Here is a 21,339-nt window from a genome sequence, read left to right on the forward strand (position 1 = left end):
AAAAATGAGCGTTGGAGGGGGGCTAGTTCCCCACCAATATTTTTGGTCTCTCAAAAGGCCACTAGAACGTTTGATTACCGATCCAATGAGCCTTCTTCCGATCTTCTACGATTACTGGTTCGATACGATCACCCCTAGGGAAAAAACAAAAAAATAAACATGCCTCCGTGATATTTCTTCCGGAAAAAAAATACGAAATTCCACATTTTTGTACATGGGTACTTGAAACCTCTACGTCAGGGTTCTCTGTTATGCTGAATCTGATGGTGATATTTTCGTTAAGACCACGCGATGTTTTGGGCGTGTTTCCTTCATTTTTTCCAAAAATTGGACATATTTTCTTAGGCTCGTAACTTTTGATGGGTAAAATTAAATTGGACGAATTTTACATATTTTGAATAAGCATCAAAATTTGATTGTTTGATGTATCTATTGTCATCAAGACCCTGTTTCTTAGAGTTTCGGCTGCTATTGAGCCGCATCGTTCCTTACTTACAGTTTGTTACCATGAACTGTTTGAAACAAATCAATAAGTTTGGCCCCAAAATTTTCACCTCATATAATTTTTCTCCGAAAGCCTACTTTTAGTTACTCTACCGGTATTCTCGTCCCCCTTGGAGACTAAAGCCCTCTGTCGACGGGGACCCTGCGCTCAGCCCCTTGTAAAAAGATCCACTATTTTCAGAATTTCTTGATTATCATGTTTATTCACTTCAATGAAGCCAAATGCTATGATACAACCTAACAACTTCCTCATATTTGAAGTAAATCCACAAACGAGTTCACAATAGCTTCCAGAAGAGAAAGTCAGCATAGCAACAGTCAACAACGTCTGTTGGATGCAGTAAAAACACAACGGAAACATCCAGTCTCGCCGTTAACAGTTGCAAATTCTTTTGGTTTAAAAACCGGAAACTTGCTCTATATTATTTACTTGACAAGCAGTTCTTTATCCTTGTGATGTGGTTTTTCTTTTTATTTAGCTCAAAGGGATTCACGAAATAAAATGTGGATTCAGATCATGCATTGTAAATTTACTTGTGCAAAAGGATCTGTGTTTTTTCCCTTACGTAAATTGCATGATCTGTTCAAGGTTTCAATTTCAGGTCTATGTTTAATGTACAGAGGTAAAATTTGGCCAAGGTGCAACAACCCCAGTTGACATATTTATGGATGAAAAGATTTTGTAATACAAATATATATTTGGAAAATACACCTCTCCGCCAATCTACTCCTATTTGTGGTAATATCTGTTCGTTTAAAAGGTAAATTTTCTGATTAATCCACGAATCAGATATCTTTAAAATCAGAATTTCATCTTGAATCCAAATATAACATTCATTTGCATCGGAAATGGACTTTAGCCCCATACCCTTAATTTGCAAATATATACTCTGAGTTGTAACCTGTATAACTACACTGAATTCTCCGTAAGTCATTCTTTTCTTCAAATTAATTAAACAGTTCGTCTTAATAATGGGAAATTCATTGCATAAAGACAATTCAGGGTATAAATTTGCCCATTGTGTGTGTGTGTGGAGATGGTATAAATTAATTTCTGACGCGAATAAATGTTATATTTGGATTCCGGATAAAATTGTGATTTCAAAGGTATATATATGTTACGGCAAAAGACCGAAATCTGGTAAATGTCAACATTCACCGGTGAATATCCGAAATTTGTTTTTCTTCGCTTTGATTGAATTAGCCTCGTCAGTCTTATCCAAGGTTTGATAGTAAAAGTTAGGTTAGGTCACATTAAACTTGGTTACAAATGTCAGAAACTGGTTAAAACTTAACTCAATCTAACCTGTCACCATCAAACCGTGCATAAAACTGAAAAAGTTGACTAAATCCATGGAGAATCATTCAGTGTTTGTCGAGCTAATGATTAAGCTCCGCATTCATTGGCCAATGTCGACATTCTCCAATTTCGGTCTTTCATAGTAACATATATAGCCTATTTCTTAGCTATATCATTAGTGAGTTAATTGGAAAGTTTTACGTTTTAAACTTGACTTGGTCATTCAGTTTAATATCCGTTGATTTTAGGATTTATTTATTCACCGATTGCAGTACTTGTTATCATTGTTTGACGTGATTGTTCATTTTAATTTCTGTTTGATTCCGGTTTCTTTATTCATTCATAACAATTGCTCTCTGTTTTAAGTTTGAATTAATGACTTTCGTTTCTGGTCCTCGTAGGTTTTAATGTGTCTCGGCTTTTTTTTTGAAAAAAACTGCTTTCTGTTGTGTAAAATGTTTTTTTTAATAAGTTCACAATAAATATAAAAGAATAAACGGTAAATATATTCATATCGTTACTTTAGATTACCAGAGATTGTTTTTTTTTGAGGTCGCAAGCAATTTTTGGGATGAGGATTAGCTCAGAAACATCAAAATACCCTTCATGCTTTTAAAACTAAATAATGTGTTATTAACTATTTTTGGGACTTACAAAAACCATACGCGAGCCCCTTTAAATATGGTTGGAATTAAATTTCAAAAACGTGCTCCAGATCTATTTAAATATTGATTTTCTTCTTGTTGTTTGATTCTTCAAAATTTTTAGAAAATGGGCTAAAAACAACAGTAATATACAAGTTTATGATAGCAAAGCTAAAGATTAGGATAACTTGCAAAGTGGGTTTAAAAGAAGATAAGAGGTAAAATTGCCTTTCCACGATCTGCTTCAAATCAAACTAAATCACGAAGAGAACATATAGCGCTTTACTGTTTTACAATCCGTTCCAGTAAGACGATAAACACTTGTAGCCTATTTGATTCAAACTGCGAAGAACAAAGGAATTGTTTTTTTGACTATTATTATCACTCTGAACGGCTGAACTGTCTAGATTGGGCTCCGATCTGTTCTTTTTTAATTTTAATTTTTATTTTAATAGCAATGTTTACGATTCATCCCTTTCTTGATAACATGCTGTCAATGTTGACAATTAGAAAATTAACGGCTGTAAGTTAGCCCAAATCATGACAAAAAAGACTTCTCCAGATACAACATGACTTTGTGAAACACGATTTGATCGACCACCTATAACTTTTCCTTTGTAAAAATGATTGTAATCCTCAAAATGGCCTATTGACGCATAAGCACAACGTTTTTTTTCAGGGGATACAAATTCAAAAACGCAAAAAAAAATGTCAATCTATACAGACAACGCAAGAGAAATCATAGAAATATTAATCTTTTATGGAGAGGGATAACAGGCCTAAAAACTTTCACTTTGTACAAAGGTCCGTCTGCAGCTACTATCTTGGGGAATCTAATAGGTTCAAACTCTAAGGACACGATGGCTACAACCTCTCAGAGCCCACTATAGCAATGTCTTAAAAATTTTAATATAAAGCCGCGTCAAGTACACCTATGCAAATTTAAATATTTTAAAATGCTATGCGATATAAAACCTGGCATGCCTTAGCGTAAATTGTCCGTAATTTAGCGTGAATAGTTCCTTAGCGTAAAAGATTTTGAACCTTGTAGGGTTAAAATTTTACTCCACGTCCTCGTAATTTTTACTATGGGCCTTCTAATGTCGCAGCGGTAAAATAAATAAAACAATAAGGAGACATAACTATTATCTAAATTAGACATCCTTGTCCCCTGGGAGGGGGGTGGGGTATTATTATTCATCCTGGATTCATCGTAGTTGATTTTATGTCAAAATCGAATAAATTTTTCAAAGAGTGATACATGTTATTCGATACTAACTTGTTATAGCGACCACACAAAAGAAGTGAAGTTAAGTTAATCATAATGAAATATACCAAAATATGATGAAAATATAATACTTTAGTGACAAAATTATGCAAACTAATATGGAAAGCAGGCTGCCCAGAATGCCTTATATTAAGTACCTAAACTAAACCCCCTCCCCTTTATATTAAATATTTAATTAAAACATGTTTATATAGATACCGTTTATCTCACTCAGACTAAGCTGATATCTCCGAGCAGACACAGAAAACCGGTTTCTTTACAGATGAAGAGCAGAGTGGTGGCTATCAAACACTTCGTGGTAGCGAACTGTAGTAAGGAGCGACCCGGCTCAATAGTAACCGAAACTCTAAAAAACGTTTTTTTTTATAACAATAACTACATCACAAGAATTGTATTTTGATGCTGATTTCAAATATATAAGTTTTGTTAAGTTTAGAATTACCCATCAAAAGTCACGAGCCTGAGAAAATTTACCTTATTTTAGAAAATAGGGGAAAGCACCCCTTAAAAGTCATAGGATCTTACTGAAAATCACACCATCAGATTCAGCGTATCGGAAAACCCTATAGCAGAAGTTTCAAGCTCCTATCTACAAAAATGTGGAATTTTGCTTTTTTTTGCCACAAGGCAGATCACGGGTGCGTGTTTATTTGTGTTTTTTTTTATTTTTGTTTGTCTTTTTTTCCCCCAGGGATGATCGTATAGGTGCCCCGTGGGAGGGGGCACCTAGGCTCCCTCCCACGCTCATCTTTTTCCCAAAGTCACCGGATCAAAATTCCAAGATAGCCATTCTATTCAACATAGCCGAAAAACCTAATAACTATTTCTTTGGCGACGACTTACTCCCCCACAGTCCCCGTGGGATGGGCTGCAAGTTACAAATTTGACCAGAGTTTACATATAGTAATGGTTATTGGGAAGCGTACATACGCTTTCAGGGGGATTTTTTTGGTTGAGGGGAGGGGGTTTCCATGGAGGAACTTGTCATGGGGGAAAATTCCATAAAGGGGGCGCAGGATTTTTTTTTAGCATTTTTCTTTAAAGAACAATGAAAAACAGAATATGAAAAAGTTTTTTCAACTGGAAGTAAGGAGCAGCATTAAAACTTAAAATGAACAGAAATTATTACGCATATGAGGAGTTCACCTCCTCCTAATACCTCGCTCTTTACGCTAAAGTAATTTATTAATTTCAACTATTTATTCTACAGCCTTAGTGTAAGCTTTAGTGTAAAGAGCGAGGTATTGACGAGGGATTATCACCCTCATATACGTAATAAGAACATACGAACATAGAAGCTCGTTACGTAAGTTAATTTGTAAGTTACGTATATTTTTGCTCATAAAAACTTTCGTAAAAAATTATAAGTTCTAGTAGCCTTTTTAAATAACCAAAAAAACTGGAGGGTAACTAGGCCTACTCCCTGCTGCTTTTTCCTCAAACTCGTCCGATCAAAACTACGAGGTAACCATTTAGCCATAAAAATAAATTAATATGCAAATTTTGTTTTAATTATTCATGTGCGGAGAGCCAAAATCAAAACATGCATTAATTCAAAAACGTTCAGAAATTAAATATAAAAAAAACAAGTTTTTTTTAAACTGAAAGTAAGGAGCGATATTAAAGAGCGGGGCGTTGAGGAGGGAACAGTCCCTTTCATATACGGAGTAATTTCTGTTCGTTTTAAGTTTTAATATCGCTCCTTACTTTCAGTTAAAAAAACTTGTATTTTCATTTAATAGCTATAACACGTGAGCATCATATATAATTTTGCCAATAACGATTTTGAAAGCGACGCTTCTAAATAATTCTTGTCCTCAAGCAAAATTGACATTTTGTATTTTGACATTTTGTCAAAAAAATGACATTTTTCTGAGCTCCTCGTTTCCATTTCAAGTTGTCTTTTCCGGTCTTTTTAAAGATCTCTTTTTACCTTCCATTTTGTTCGTAACTGTAATTTGATCCAGACAAACGTAGGACTGTAGGAGAGTTGAATATTTAACAAAATTTCATAGAAAATAATTTCCTTAGCAATTAGTTCGTAGCACAGCAATATTCCAAAAGGTCAATGAATTCTTGCATAACATTAGCCCCACCCGCCAACTTACCCTGATTCAATTAATTATGAATCAGACAAACATCCAGACGGACTGAAAGGACTGCCGTCGGGGATCCGAATGAATGGTATCAACATGTTTTTGCCGTTAGATTTTTCTTCTAAACATTGCAAATGGGCAGGCAAAGACCTGTCTGATTCTTTCAAGGCGTATAAAAAAGCTTGCCACGTTTTCTTGCATGTGTAATGAAAAAAAAAAGATATATTAAAACAGAAGTTTCTGCTCACGGTGATGAGATAGTTAATGGTAGTCAAAACGTTAATTTTTACAATTTGTCAATATGGCATTCATAAAAGCGCATTAAGGGTTCAAGTGTTCGGAATGTAAAATTTTGATGCGCCTTTAAAGTCCTTTTATAAGAGGAGAGACAGAATGCTCAGACGTTTCTTTGATTGGGAGTAGCCACACAGGCTCAAATTTATTTTGGGGAAGGGTGTCAAATTTGGTAGGGATTGCGCGAGTTTATTTCAAATTTAGACATTTTAGGTGGTGCCAGGCCCAAAGACTCCTCCTTGCTCCCTGCTTACGCGACTGGGGGGAGAAAATCATTATTTTTACTTTTTCTAATCAGAAAACTGTCCAGATCACACATTCTGTTAGAAAAGGAATGTAAAAAAAAAAAAAAACAGAATCAATGAACAACTAAGACAGACAATAATTCTTTGGCATTCGGCAAGATGGAGAACCTAGATATCTACAAGAAAAACTATAAGAGCAAGAACAGTGTTCAAATAACAAGTAAGGGTTCTAAGTGAGAGACATAAGGAAATTGGGTTACAACCGGTATCTAAATCATGCACAGGAAGAGTCTAACGCAGCCTAGAATAGTCGTTGGATAGTGTAAATGTGATTTATAAAAACTTAAGGATTAATGTAGTACAACAGCTGGTGTAGTTTTATAAAATATCACATAGCACATTTCTTCTGTTTCGTAATTATACATAAATATAATAAACACGTCATAAATTGGCGAAGAAATTGTTTTGGATGACAAACTGTTTGCAAAGTTCAGTGCTGGGTCCAAGCCACCGCTGTCTTCCAACTGCGCAGCGACCAAAGACATCGCATTTGATTCTACGTAACCATTATTTTTAATCGCCAAGATTTTTTTTCTCGAAACAAAGAAAACGTTAACCTTCTTTGTTGCAATCTCTTCCTACGACATTCTGAGAACTGAGCAGGAAACATATATTCAATTTTGCTTGTAGGCTATTTGGATTACTAGTCAATTTTGAATTCCATGTCAAAATTTTTCCTAGCAGCTCCAGGAAATCAGCGTGATTTGCTTTGGATTTTAGATGTTTAACCAGTATTGTTTTTACCAGATTATTACCCTGCGTTTGCAAACGCAGGACATGTGTAGTTGGAGTTATTAGAAACTAGTAGCAAAGCATGTCAGAACACTGGCATAAAAGCGAAATAAATCTTTGCGTATGTCCTTTAATGAAAATTGACAAAAATCATTTCGTCCCCCCCCCCAATCACAAAGTTCAATTCGGTATATAATTAGCCTTTGAACAACAAAAAATTATTTTTTACACACAGATGCTAAGCTAAGACGCACAGGATTTTGTTGGTATTTTCAAACAAAATTTTGTCTAAAAACCTTATGGATTTTGTGAGACTTTTGGTTAAAACAAACTTTACAGGATTTCTTGAAACATTTTAACGTTCAAGATCGGGTCAAAATTCTTAAAGGATTTGATCAGAATGCTAAGCGTTTGAACTAAGTATAAGTTACGAAACTCAATGCAGCGTAAACCTAAACTGAAAGCTAGTTGCTTTAGAAGAGGGCTCTCCAACTAGAAATGCACGCAAACCTAATATGAAACCTAGTATGAAGTTCAGCCGATAGTAACACTAATTCAAGGGAGGGGTCCCAAGGATCTTTACGAGGCATGTCATATGCACTAAAAACGTAGGTTTCCAGCTTGACTATCTGGAATTTGCAATTTTTCCCCTAAAAAATCGTATAACATGTGTCAGATTGAAAAAGCTGACCCTCTACCAGGCATGTGCACCTGAAATGTAGGTGGACGGATTTACAAACACAAAAACTGGCACACTGAATAAAAAAAAATATAGGAAATTATCAAGAAAGTCTTGAGATTTCAGGACGAGGGCTGGCCAGAAGCTCTCCCCGTCCCTAGCTCCCTGGTGCTTCACACACAAAAGTCATGCTTATATCGTCATGTTTAACCTAACGATTCTCTAAAACAAGACCTATACAAGAAGGCGATGATCATGCTTTTGCAATTTGCTATCGAGATGCTGCCAACTCATTATCACCTGGTGTGTATTTCAGAACGCCAATTGTTCCACCGCACACGGCATACTCCACACCAAGCGTAAGTACAGCTCTGCCAGGAGGGGCCATACATGTTACACCCCACGTGGCGCACAAATCTCGAAAGCGCATCTCCAGGCTATATTGCAAATATGCTCCCAAAGAAATGAATTATAAGCTATAGAATATTAATTAAAATTCCACAATTTTGGAACTTCTAATACGTGTCTTTCTTTTTCTGAGATACAACATGATAATGTACAGAAATGAAGTTTTGTGTCGAGAAAATAAAAAAAAGGAAGCTTCGGCATTACAATTATTTCTATATTTTTAATGTGTATAACTATTCACGTGAAAAATGCAAAATACGTATTATTTCCATTTTTGCATTTTTCATGTGTACCACTTTTCATGAAAAAGATAAATTCTACCCAAATGCAGTTTGAAGTTGCAAAGTTGCATTGCAAATGATCGCAAATCAAACAGTTCGTGGTAACGAACTGTAGTAAGGAGCGACCCGGCTCAATAGTAACCAAAAACTCTAAAAAATTGAATTTTGATATCAATAGCTACATCAAAAGAATTGCATTTTAATGCTGATTTTAAATATATAAGTTTCATCAAGTTTAGTCTTACCCATCAAAAGTTACGAGCCTGAGAAAATTTGCCTTATTTAGGAAAATAGGGGGAAACACCCCCTAAAAGTCGTAGGATCTTAACGAAAATGACACCATCAGATTCAGCGTATCAGAGAACCCTACTGTAGAAGTTTCAAGCTCCTATCTACAAAAATGTGGAGTTTATATTTTTTGCCAGAAGACAAATCACGGGTGCGTGTTTATTTGTTTGTTGTTTTTTTTTTCCAGGGGTCATCGTATCGACCAAGTGGTCCTAGAATGTCGCAAGAGGGCTCATTCTAACGGAAATGAAAAGTTCTACTGCCCTTTTTAAGTGACAAAAAAAACTGGAGGGCATGTAGGCCCCCTCCCACGCTCATTTTTTCCCAAAGTCGACGGATCAAAATTTTGAGATAGCCATTTTGTTCAGCATAATCAAAAACCAGAATAACTATGTCTTTGGGGATGACTTACTCCCCCACAATCCCTGGGGGAAGGGCTGCAAGTTACAAACTTTGACCAGTGTTTACATATAGTAATGGTTATTAGGAAGTGTACAGACGTTTTCAGGGGGATTTTATTTTGTTTGGGGATGGGGCTGAGGAGAGCGGGCTATGTTGGAGGATCTTTCCTTGGAGGAATCTGTCATGGGGGAAGAAAAATTCAATGAAAAGGGCGCAGGATTCTCTAGCATTACTATAAGAAAACAATGAAAAATAAACATGAAAACGTTTTTTAAAATGAAAGGAAGAAGTAGTATTGAAACTTAAAACGAACAGAGATTATTACGCATATGAGGGGTTCTAAAAATACTTTAGCATAAAGAGCGAGGTATTTAGGAGGAGATAAATACCTTGTTCTTTACGCTAAAGTATTTTTAGTAATTTCAAATTCTACGGCCTTTCTGATTCAGGGGTCATTCTTAAAGAATTGGGACAAAACTTACGATTTAGTGTAAAGAGCGAGGTATTAACGAGGGTACAAACCCCCTCGTATACATAATAAAAATATAAGGTTATGAAAGTTTGTTACGTAAGTTAATTCTTAAGTTACGTATATTTTTTACTAATAAAAACGTTCGTTAAAAATTAAAAGTTCTAGTTGCCTTTTTAAGTAACCGAAAAATTGGAGGGCAACTAGGCCTCCTTCTCCACCCCTTATTTCTCAAAATCGTCTGATCAAAACTAAGAGAAAGCCATTTAGCCAAAAAAAGAATTAATATACAAATTTCAATTTAATAATTTATGTGCGGAGAGCCAAAACCAAACATGCATTAATTCAAAAACGTTCAGAAATTAAATAATAATTTTCTTAGCTGAAAGTAAGGAGCGTCATTAAAACTTAAAACGAACAGAAATTACTCCGTATATGAAATGGGTTGTCCCCTCCGCAATCCCTCGCTCTTTACACTAAAGTTTGACTCTTTTCCACAATTTTACTTTTTAAAACAATTAAAAGCTTTAGCGCAAAGAGCGAGGGATTGCGGAGGGGACAACCCATTTTATATACGGAGTAATTTCTGTTCTTTTTAAGTTTTAATGTCGCTCCTTACTTTCAGCTAAAAAAATTAGTTTTTATTTAATTTTCTGTATATAGAACAACGATAAATCCGCAGTCATCACGAAGTGACACGGCAGGGTCAATAACCATACATCGTAGCCTATATCAAAAACTCAAAACCTGCTGTTTTGCTGAAAATTTGTTTTCATTTTGGACGACTGGACTGTAATTGATAATACATGACAGATTTTATTTTCCACAACACCATTGGAAGTTCTGGGCATTTAGTAACATGCTAAACAAACATAAACTAATCATTTAAACAACATAAGCTTGATCAGAATTAAAAATCCTCTTTAGATTTTTTTTCTTTGCCAAAATTTTTCTTAAGGATTTTCAAATTCTTTTACAATAAAATCTGACAACAGAAGAATATAGCTAGACTGCAAAGCTATTATCTCTAAATGGATGACGAACGGGTCCAAAAGGTTAGAGCGGTCTCTTATTTGCACTTTTTCTATGGAAGTTTGCTTATAGTAACAACGGAAAATGAGCTCCTGTTTAATTTTTACTAGAAATAGAGCACTGCATTTCGTTTTAACTTGTAGAATTGTTGCAACAAGTCAGAAATACAAACAAAAGCTGGCAATTCCAAGGCCGTATCCAGGGGGGGTTACCGGGTTCACCCCCCTCAAAATTTTTCCGACCCGTAAAAAAAGTAGTAGAAATGCGCTAAAACTGAATTTCAATATGTTTGTTAGATATTTCTTTTTTGTAAATCCCCTGAACGAAAGTACCCCCACCAGAAAAATTCCTGGATACACCCTTGCTCGTAACTGCCATATCAAAAGGTCAAAGATGCTATCCCTAAGAAGTTTTGATACAAATTTTTGTCAATTCTTTTTTCATTACTTGAGAAACATTCCAAGCAAAGGAGCTAAGAATAGCTTATGAACAAAAAGAATGCAGGAGGGTTAGCATCAGGCACGTATGCAAGTAGGGTGAAAGGGCTTTGGCTCTTCTTTAAATTACATTCTCGGCAGAGGCACCATTTGGGCCAAATCTTGGGGTGGGCATGGGGAATTCGACAGAACTTGAGACTTTATTATGAATCTAACCTACTTTCAAAGTTTACACTGATTAATAGCAAATAGCGTAATTACCCCAAGGGTCGTCAGGTAATTACGCTCTTTGGCTAATAGGCCTGCAGTTAGTTCAAATCATTTGAACAGAATGGATTATGTTGGACATAATGGATAATTATGGCCGGAAAAGGGCCCTTTATGGTGGAAGCTTGGGCCCCCTGACCCACCCCCCAAATGGCGCCTCTGTTCTCGGTACTTGGCTGGGCTTCTTCTTGAATTAAAGATCATTCTACAGACTTTATATAGCTAAAAGACTTACATTTAAAATTACTCAATAAGAAAATTGAACTTTCCATAGAACAACTTTCGAGAAGTCGAACATCAGTTTGAAAAAAAAATCAATTTGAAAACAAAATAAGACATTTTTAAGTTATATTATATTTTAGAAAATTACTTATTAAGTAATTTTAGAGCTTTAACATTAAATGCCACTTCTCGAGAAAGAAAATTCTGGAATTAAAGTCAATTGATTTTGGACAGTCGCGTGGTTTAAGCTGACCAAATTGTACATTCCTTTTTATCTTGAAGACGATGTTGACCTTTATGTCATCAGCATTTGTGTGTTTTTACTTTTGCGTCATGTTGTTGGCCTTCTAAATCGGAAAATATATCCGACGAGCGTCACTTCCGCAAATTTGTTGATACAATCATCTAATGGGAATGCTCAAAAATTTATGATCGGTAAGGAGACATTGTCTTAGTCATAACTTGGTTTACATTCAGTGCTTCCACGAAATCAAATTCTAATTTTTACCGACACTTGACGTAATTGTCTTGGTGAATAATCATCATTTTTGAAAAACTGATGTCAGCAATGGATTTAGTCAATAATGGCGTCACAAGATATTGACAAGACCCTTTAAGAGTTTCAATGAATGTGGTTCTCCAAAATCTTGTAGGAATTAGGTTAAGCTGTCAAATCGTTGTCATATATAAGACGGAGATGCGGACATTCCAACATGAATTAATTTTAGAGACGGAAAGCAGATTTGTCAAAAAAAAAAAAACGTCTGGCCTCTATGAAAAGTACGGTGGACTTATTAAAAATCCAAGAGCACTATAAGCACCTGTGGGACTGATAATCTTTTTATAGTAAATTAGCAAGGTAAATAAAAAGACTTTGTGCTGCCAAGCTATCAAAATGCCGTGTCTGTTCGAGAACAGCTTGGGATATAAGTTGAAACTTTCAGGAAAAGTTAATTGGGGGAAGCAAGTGGACCTTAAGTTTGACTTGAGGGAGGGGATAGAGCCAAATCAAAAGACACTATGTCCATATATGTCGTCGAAATATCATATATCCCATTTCTTTACAACGACCTGTGAAATGAAGTAGGAACTTTCATATAATCTGGGGAAAGGTTGGTGGAGGAGTGGACCAAGAGGACTTCAAATTTTGTGCTGATGGAGAGAGAGGGGTTTAATATTGAAATACTCAGTCTACTGTAGTTACTTAAGTTAGTTAATTGTACTCTGACTTTTCCAATTTTTGTCAAGTCGTATGAGAGGAAAAAAAATGTAATCAGAGTTTGTCAAAGAATCAGTTGTATAACGCATATCAAAACCTATGTAAATCGGATTATAGATGGCAAGAAATAAAAGCCCCGGATGGCTCTACCTCTTAATCTTTCTTCAATTCCAGAGCCTGCCGCAACTCCACTCATGGAGGGGCGGGAATCCTCTGTGGGTCGAGCTTACTCCTTGAAGGGAAGCCCACCTCAAAGAGACCAGCTAGAGTCTATTTGAAAGGTCGCCTGTTTGATGTCTCAGTCATCATTGTTTGTGCCCCAGTCAGAAATTCACACGAAAACGATGCTGAAGATTTCTATCAAACATCGACTTGATCCCGAAAAAATTTCAAGGCTGGACCTTGCCGTCATTGCAGGTGATTTTAATGCCAGAATCCACCCAAAGCATCGGGAGTCGAGTCTGCTATAAGCCACTTTGCTTTTCAAAGACAGGCGTAACGGAGGGGCTAGACTCCAGCTGTTTGATATGTTTAACGACTTTGTCGTCACCTATACCCTTATGAAGCATAAGTCAAGCCACAGATTCACCTGGCACTCGACGGGTAGAAAGGTAAAAAGCAAGATTGACTACAGTTTAAAAACTTGGCGCTAGAGACCAATGGTAACTAATAGCCAAATACTTTGTCCACAACTCAATGTATCCCGTCTAAGTGACCCCAAGAAGCGGCAGTTTTACGTTGTCAAATTACTCTACCGCTTTAGAGTTTTTTAAACCGAATCAGATGTCACAAACCGCTTCGGCGACACTGATTAGCCTGCAGTGTGCAACTGTATCCACGATGCTACTGAGACTAAGGTAAACACAGGCTTCTGTAAGCGTCAACCAAAGAGATTGATCTCTGACAACACGATTCTCATCACTGAGCGCAAGCAACGAATCGCAGAATGTAGATCCAACGAGCTGAAGCGCAGGTAAACAGAATACCATAAGTCTGCTAAAGACGACCAAAACAACTATCGACGAACGTTCACCAAAGATATGGGAGTAGCGGATCTAGATTGCATACTTAAAATCCATATCGTCGAAGCCCACCAGTACCTCTGGCCAGGACAAAAACATAACTCAGCTCTCAACTAAGTCAGATACAACAGGACGTTGAAAGCAACACTTCGAAAATCTGCTTAATAAAGTGCCCCTTGCAGCTCCGAGTCGACAGCCACAATCTGAGCCGATGAGACCTGGCACGTCAAACTCCACCCCTACCTAAGAAAGCCTCCTTGTTAATCCGCCATCCCTGGTCGAGATTCAACAAGTGGTAAAGAAATTGAGATTCCACAAAGCTCCAGCTCTGGACTCAATTCCTGCTGAGCTTCTCAGATACGGCGGCCAAAAATTCATTGGAAGTCTCCGTAGACTTATCTGTCCTAGCCTTCAGGAAAGGGGATAACACTAAATACAGCAATTACAGAAAAATATCACTTATATGCATTGCCATCAAAGGCTTCGTTAGTATTCTGCTAAATGATCTAGAGATAGCCAATTCATAAGAACGACTCAGGCAGGATTCCAATGTGGAATTGGGATTCCTATTTATTGACTATTAAATACAATTTATTGACTAAATCGTTTTCCTTCGACTCCACCTTACTCAAGGGAACATGGAAAGTTATGACTGAAGACTCGAGAAACCAATTAAATTGATTTCGGCTTACTACCTCAATACCAGAGCTCAAGTCTGAGTCAATAGAGAACTATCGTTACTTTTTTTTTGTCGAACACAGTGCCAGAGAAAGATATACCTTTCTCATTGACTGGATCTTAAGAAGGGCAATGGAAAGCTTCCGTGGTGTTGAGGCCAAGCCAGATTTCTCTGCAGCTGACTTGGATTTTGCCAACGATACCGGTTTTCTACCTGAAACACGCTAAGAGGCTCAGTCCATACTGACAGTACTAGGTGGTGTCAACTGAATTTGAAGATTGGCTCGTTTAAAACTAAAGTGCTGATGACGTATGCTTCTATCAGCTCCATCATGCTTGACATCTCTCACATAAAAGAAATGAGGGAATTCATATACCTTGCATCTTTTAACCCTTCTGGTCGTTGCTCATCTTAAATTCGTGTAACGATAGCGTCTACCACCAGAGTATTTGCTAAGTTCAGCACAGGCATCTGGAGACAACACAGGAGACAAAGGAAAGTCCTACTTAAGACAAAAATAAGGATATACAATCCCAGGTCTTAGATCTTAGTCCCAGATCTTATGTGGGACTAAACAAGTGCCATGAAAGCAAGTCTCATGGGCCGTGGGCAGTGAAAATTGTCTGAAAAAAAAAAAACATAGTAATTGGTGTCAAGGGTCAAGCAAGCAGCGCGGAACTGCAGGACTTTGTACCAAATGAAACTCAATATATGTACGGTGATCAAACAAAGACGGATCCAAAGCCGCTAAGTGAGTTTCGCTACCCAAGCTATGGAAGACGGGGGGGGGGGGGGTTGGTGACTAAGTGTCATCAAAGCTGATCTGGAACCAGGTGATTTAGTTGAACCAAACCACTCAGAACGAAGCGATAATCTTTGCACGTCACATTGACAAAGCTGTTGGACACCAAGAGAGAGCTAACCGTGTCCTGCTTCAGGTTCAAATAAGCACTAATAAAAAGTACTTAATTCCCTGGGATACACCCTCTCTAAGTAAGAGGGATCCCTAATCAGCATCGCCACGAATACCTCATTTTCCGTTCTGCTATTGGTCTGCCCATCGGCCTACAATCCACAAACTAGTCAGACTTCCTGGTAGGGCTTCAAGACGATTCAGAAAGAACTTGCTTGCTCCTCGCTCACCTGAAAAACTTACAAAGGGGGTCCCAGCAGCAAAAGTCAGGCCAAATCATTGCCGGGAATAAACGTCTTGCCACTAAAAAAAAAAAAAAAACAGAAGCACTGGGTCCGTCGAAACCATTCCAGCCACTGGCAGATAACAAAGCTAACCAGCAGTACTCACCATGAGCAACATCAATAACTAACATGGCCCGAAGACAACCGAGGCTGCACTCAGCAAACACGTTGGCTGTTATCCGTGGCCAAGATCCTGGAGAGAGCTCGAACTTCGACTTCCTCTATTCTAAGCCTTTGGAGGACTTCGCACAATATTTTATTTTTTTCTTCAGAGTTCTTTTCAGATTTCACTGCGGTACTTGTCTTCTATTGGTCTCACATTCGTATTTACCAGTTGATAAAGTTTAACAGCTGATTAGTGCCTCTTGCTCAAGCAACACGACTCTAGACAGACCTCGGGATACAGCGCTCTCATCCGTCCTACGGACCTGAAACCCTCAGTAGACAACCGGGTCACATTCACGAGGACTTAAGACTGGACAAACGATGGTCATACGAGGCTTTCGGACACTGCATGTGTCAATATTGGCCCCCAAAGGATTCAATTGGCCCTTAATGATGGGCTTTTCTCTCTTCGATCACGGCTAAAAAAGGAATCTTTGGTAGATTCTTATCCTCCGCTGACTAATATGACTCAGTCAATCAGGTCATATCAAAATGAGCTGAGGTAGGGCGGAGGAAGGAGAGGTTAAATAATTGACAGGTTCGTTTATTTTGGAACCAATCACCAAGTCCTGTACCTCTACCTTGTAGTGCCAACAAGCTCCTACATATATATATATATATATATATATATATATATATATATATATATATATATATATATATATATATATATATATATATATATATATATATATATATATATATATATATATATATATATATATATATATATATATATTGCAACGATGAATTTTTTTGGCCCCCACAATAGATCCCGTCATCTGAACAAGTTCAAGATATGAAAATAGGAAAATTAAAAAAAGACACGGTCGGATAAACGTTCGAAACCCCATGGAATACACTCTGAAACCCCTGCTATGAACCTATTTGAAAAGCCCGGGCACCGTGTAGAGAAAGCCTGGAAACCAACGGCCTGGTTATTGTTACGAAATTCATCAAGTTTCCACAAAAAAAAAATCTTGAAAATCTTGATGATAGGGTAAATACAGCTTTTCCAAATTCTTGGCAAAAAAAATTACTAGCCCTTGAATTATTAGCCAAAGATAATTAAATGGTGTTTTAATTTTAAGCTTTACACGACAACAATTTTAAGGTTTCTATTTTCTTTCAACCTGCTTCCAGACTTCATAGAACAGTTATTGATCTAACGAAACCCGGAGAGCTTCTAATTTTCTACAGTCTGCGGCTCTAGGAAAATATCGCCCCAGAAACTGGGGAAAATTTCCTCGAAGAATCAATATATAAACACATAGCAACAGCAAAAGTACTCGAAAAGCTTCTCATACTTACGTAATTTCAGCAAAATCCTCGTTTCTTTTTTGGCAAAGCTTAATGAAACGTTAGCCAGTCTGTGGCTATCAAGTTGTAATATCTGTATTCCAAAGAATAATCAAAACTTGAAAGCACATCAGATATTGCAAAAGAAAATAACAAACATCAAGCAAAGACACAGTTTATGTGTCATAATTCATGTTTTTTCTAACATAGAGTGACAGGTTTTGAGAATACTTCATTAGAATTTTCATATGACCGATGAACCCTTAATGGAAAAAGAGAGCAGAGGAGAGTTTGGGCTCAGAGAGCTCAAGATGTACCCCGACCCCCCGGGACGCAGAGACCCCCACAAAACAAGAAAAAAATATTCATGCGCATATTCCTCATGGCGAATGACTTAGAGTCCTTCAGTTAAGTTTGAAGCAGGGGCACAAGTGGAAACTGATTTTGTTGTTGTTGCGGTTGTTCATTTTCGGGAAGGGGGTGAGATTTAGAAAAAGGGAAAAGCAGTGAATTCTGGGGAAAATTATAGAATTTTGCGTTTTCAGCCTCGAGCCCCATAACCCAAGGCACACACGTGGGGGGGGTCTTCGGTCCTTGACTTATCCGCCCTGGATAATTAGAAGTTTAGACAGATAGATAGATAAGTGTATTTCAAAAGCCCTGACGCCATACACACACAAAATTTATGCAAAACAAGGAATTCACTAACAAAACACACTTCAAAGCATACTAAAAACGGAATATAAAGCAAAAACTAAAAATACCTAAGATATAGCCAAAATGACTTAAATTCGCATAACTTTTCCTCATTTCTATGCATTTATCTCTGTACATACCGATTCAAGTTATTGTCATTGGGTTACATCATTAAAGGATGTCGGAAGCTGTAAATCTATCCCATGTAAATATTTCCCCCTAAAACCAGCACATCGAACACTCTCGGAGAAAATGGCCCAAAAATTGATCATCCCCCTTAATGATTTTGTTATAAATCCCTATATGCTTCACAGAAATATCCTTCTTTTTTCGTTTTTTTTTCAAATTTGAGAAAAAAAGAACACTCGTCGCATATAAGCTTCTTACGGCAAACCCTTATTATTTCCAACCATTTATCACGGTTACTTTTTTCGCTTTGATTGTCTTTTTTTTTATCAGAATTTTTTTTTATCTTAATCAGAAAATTATGCCACAGGACATTGGCATACGTAGAACAGACATATTGTACAGCTATTTCATGTCGGCATATAAGTCCTAAGGCCAGGCATACATGCAGGGAAAATATATAACCACCCCCCCCCCCCAACAAAAAAATTTATCATGATTCCTACTATTGAACACAATGTTTCTCATGACTGTAATATATTTTCCCAGTTTTAATAAAACCATCCCATCAGCAGCCCAATTAAAAACCATCCCCTATTCAAAATACGTAGCGAACCGCGGTCTATAGTATCCGAAAGTTTAAAACACTTCTTGAAAAAAATACCTTGTGACCAAAACCAGAATGCCTTTTGAACACATTCAGGAATGGTAGTTATTTTTTGGGAGCCCCTCAATATAGGTGGCAGATTGAAGTCAAAACGCGCCACTGGAATTATCATGGTCGCAAACTTGGTGATTACAGTTATCCACCTTGAACAACAACAAAAAAACTTCTGCAGGGGTAGCATCGATGCATCTCTTTCTTTTCCTTTTTTCCCCGTAGATGTTCGTTTATCGAACTAGTGGCTGCGGAATGTTAGGAGGGCTCGTTTAAACGGATATTGCAGTATCTAGCGCCATTTAAGTGACAAAAGAAATCATGCCACAGCCAAGTGACTTTTCCTGCCATTTTACACAACAAAACGTCAATTTTCCCCCAAAGAGGGTCAAATTGCAAGTAAATACTGGTTCTAAGATATCCAATCAGTTTTTAATAGCCTAAGATTTTTAACTGAAAGTTTTGATTCCCCCTCTTGAGAAAACGACTATCAAACAGTTCGTGATAACGAACTGTAGTAAGGAGCGACCCGGCTCAATAGTAACTGAGAAAATTTGTCCTATTTTAGAAAATAGGGGAAATCCCCTAAAAGTTTTAGAATCTTAACAAAGATCACACCATCAGATTCAGCGTATCAGAGAACCCTACTGTCCAAGTTCCAAACTCCTATCTACAAAAATGTGGAATTTTGTATTTTTTGCCAGAAGACAAATCACGGATGCGTGTTTATTTGTTTGTTTGTTTGTTTTTTGTTTTTTTTCCCAGGGGAGATCATATCGACTCAGTGGTTCTAGAATTTGTCATAGAACTTTTCATAGAAATGGAAAGTTCTAGTGCCCTTTTTAAGTGACCAAAAAAATTGGAGGGCAACTAGGCCCCCTCCCACGCTCACCTTTTTCCCAAAGTCACCGCATCAGAATTCTGAGATAGCCATTTTATTCAACATAGTCGAAAAATCTTATTACTATGTCTTTGGGGACGACTTACTCCCCCGCAGTCCCCGTGGGAGGGGCTGCAAGCTACAAATTTTGACCAGTGTTTGTATATAGTAATGGTTATTGGGAAGTGTACAGACGTTTTCAGGGGAAATTTTTTGGTTGGAAGGGGGGTTGAGAAAAGGGGGTTATGTGGGGGAAACTTTCCATGGAGGAATTTGTTATGGAGGAAGAAGATTTCCATAAAGGGGGCGCAGCATTTTCTAGCATTATTTAAAAAAACAATGAAAAAATAAATATGAAAAAGTTTTTTCAACTGGAAGTAAAGAGTAGCATTAAAACTTAAAACGAACAGAAAATATTACGCATATAAGGGGTTCACCTCCTCCTAATACCTCACTCTTTAAGCTAAAGTATTTTTAGTAATTTCAACTATTTGTTCTACGGCCTTTGTGATTCAGGGGACAAAATTTAAGCTTTAGTGTAAAAAGGGAGGTATTGACGAGTGGGCGAACCCTGTCATATACGTAATAAAAACATACGAATATAGAAGTTTGTTACGTAAGCTAATTCGTAAGTTACGCATATCTTTTACTAATGAAAACGTTCGTAAAAAAATTAAAAGTTCTAGTTACCTTTTTAAGTACCCAAAAAACTGGAGGGCAACTGGGCATCCTCCCCCTCCTTTTTTCTCAAAATCATTTGATCAAAACCATGGGAAAGCTATTTAGCCAAATAAACAAATATCCAAATTTCACTTTAATTATTCATCTGCGGAGAGCCGAAATAAAAACATGGATTAGCCAAAAAACGTTCAGAAATTAAAAAAAAAATCAAGTTTTTTAACTGAAAGTAAGGAGCGACATTAAAACTTAAAACGAACAGAAATTACCCCGTATATCAAAGGGGCTGTTCCCTCTTCAACGCCTTGCTCTTTACGCTAAAGTTTTAACTGTTTTAAAAAGTAAAGTTAAGATAAAGAGTCAAACTTTCTCAAATTGCAGCTACTGCAAGATCGCAGAAAATGTTTAATGGCTCATTTGAAAGCTACTGCCTCTATCTAAGAGTCTCTCATGAGTTCATCTCAATAACTCTGCCGTTAGGTGCAAAACTACTACTGCTAATACTACCAACAACTAAAAACTTACTGCCAAGCTGCCTGAGATCATTACCACTACGCACGTTCCTCCTCCATCCAAATCTATTCAAAGCATCCCAAGAATTTCTCACTTCCCTTAAGACTTGCGTTATGACGCCCTCCCACCCCATTCGGGGTCTACTATCCACATTCGGGGACGAAGTGTGTAGTTGCAAACCATGAAACTGGATGATTTCTATTCCTTTTTGAATCAGAATGCTTGACAAGTTTGAAAATAAGGACATCATATTTAAAAAGGCAGTGAATTATCAGAAAAATGATCATATAGAAGAGACAGAGCTGTGATTGAAAAAAAAAACTCAAACAGGAATCGAACGTTTGACATCATGACTTGAAGCTTAGCGCTCTACTAACTAAACCACGGTTCTGTTAAACTAAGTTAATCCATTAATGTTTTTAGGACCATAATTGCGTAACTCACTAAGGGGGCTTGAAGAAGGAGTATACGGGAGGTGTTCTTGTAAACGTGCAATTAAGGGTTTTGGACCATAGGCTAATTATTACAATGATACCTTTTTACATTAAGAGGCTTTACA

The 21,339-nt window shown here is 37.1% G+C and overlaps 1 long non-coding RNA gene across 2 annotated transcripts in view; it reads left to right on the plus strand.

Moving 5' to 3' along the window:
* Nucleotides 1-21,339, plus strand: part of LOC136030321 (uncharacterized) — a 48,690-nt gene that overhangs the window by 21,095 nt on the left and 6,256 nt on the right. For both annotated transcript variants that reach the window (XR_010618245.1, XR_010618244.1), the window contains exon 2: nucleotides 1,107-1,265. This is a non-coding gene — a long non-coding RNA (uncharacterized LOC136030321). The remainder of the gene's footprint in view (nucleotides 1-1,106; nucleotides 1,266-21,339) is intronic.

Source organism: Artemia franciscana, chromosome 8, assembly GCF_032884065.1.
Source record: "Artemia franciscana chromosome 8, ASM3288406v1, whole genome shotgun sequence".
Taxonomy (NCBI): domain Eukaryota; kingdom Metazoa; phylum Arthropoda; class Branchiopoda; order Anostraca; family Artemiidae; genus Artemia; species Artemia franciscana.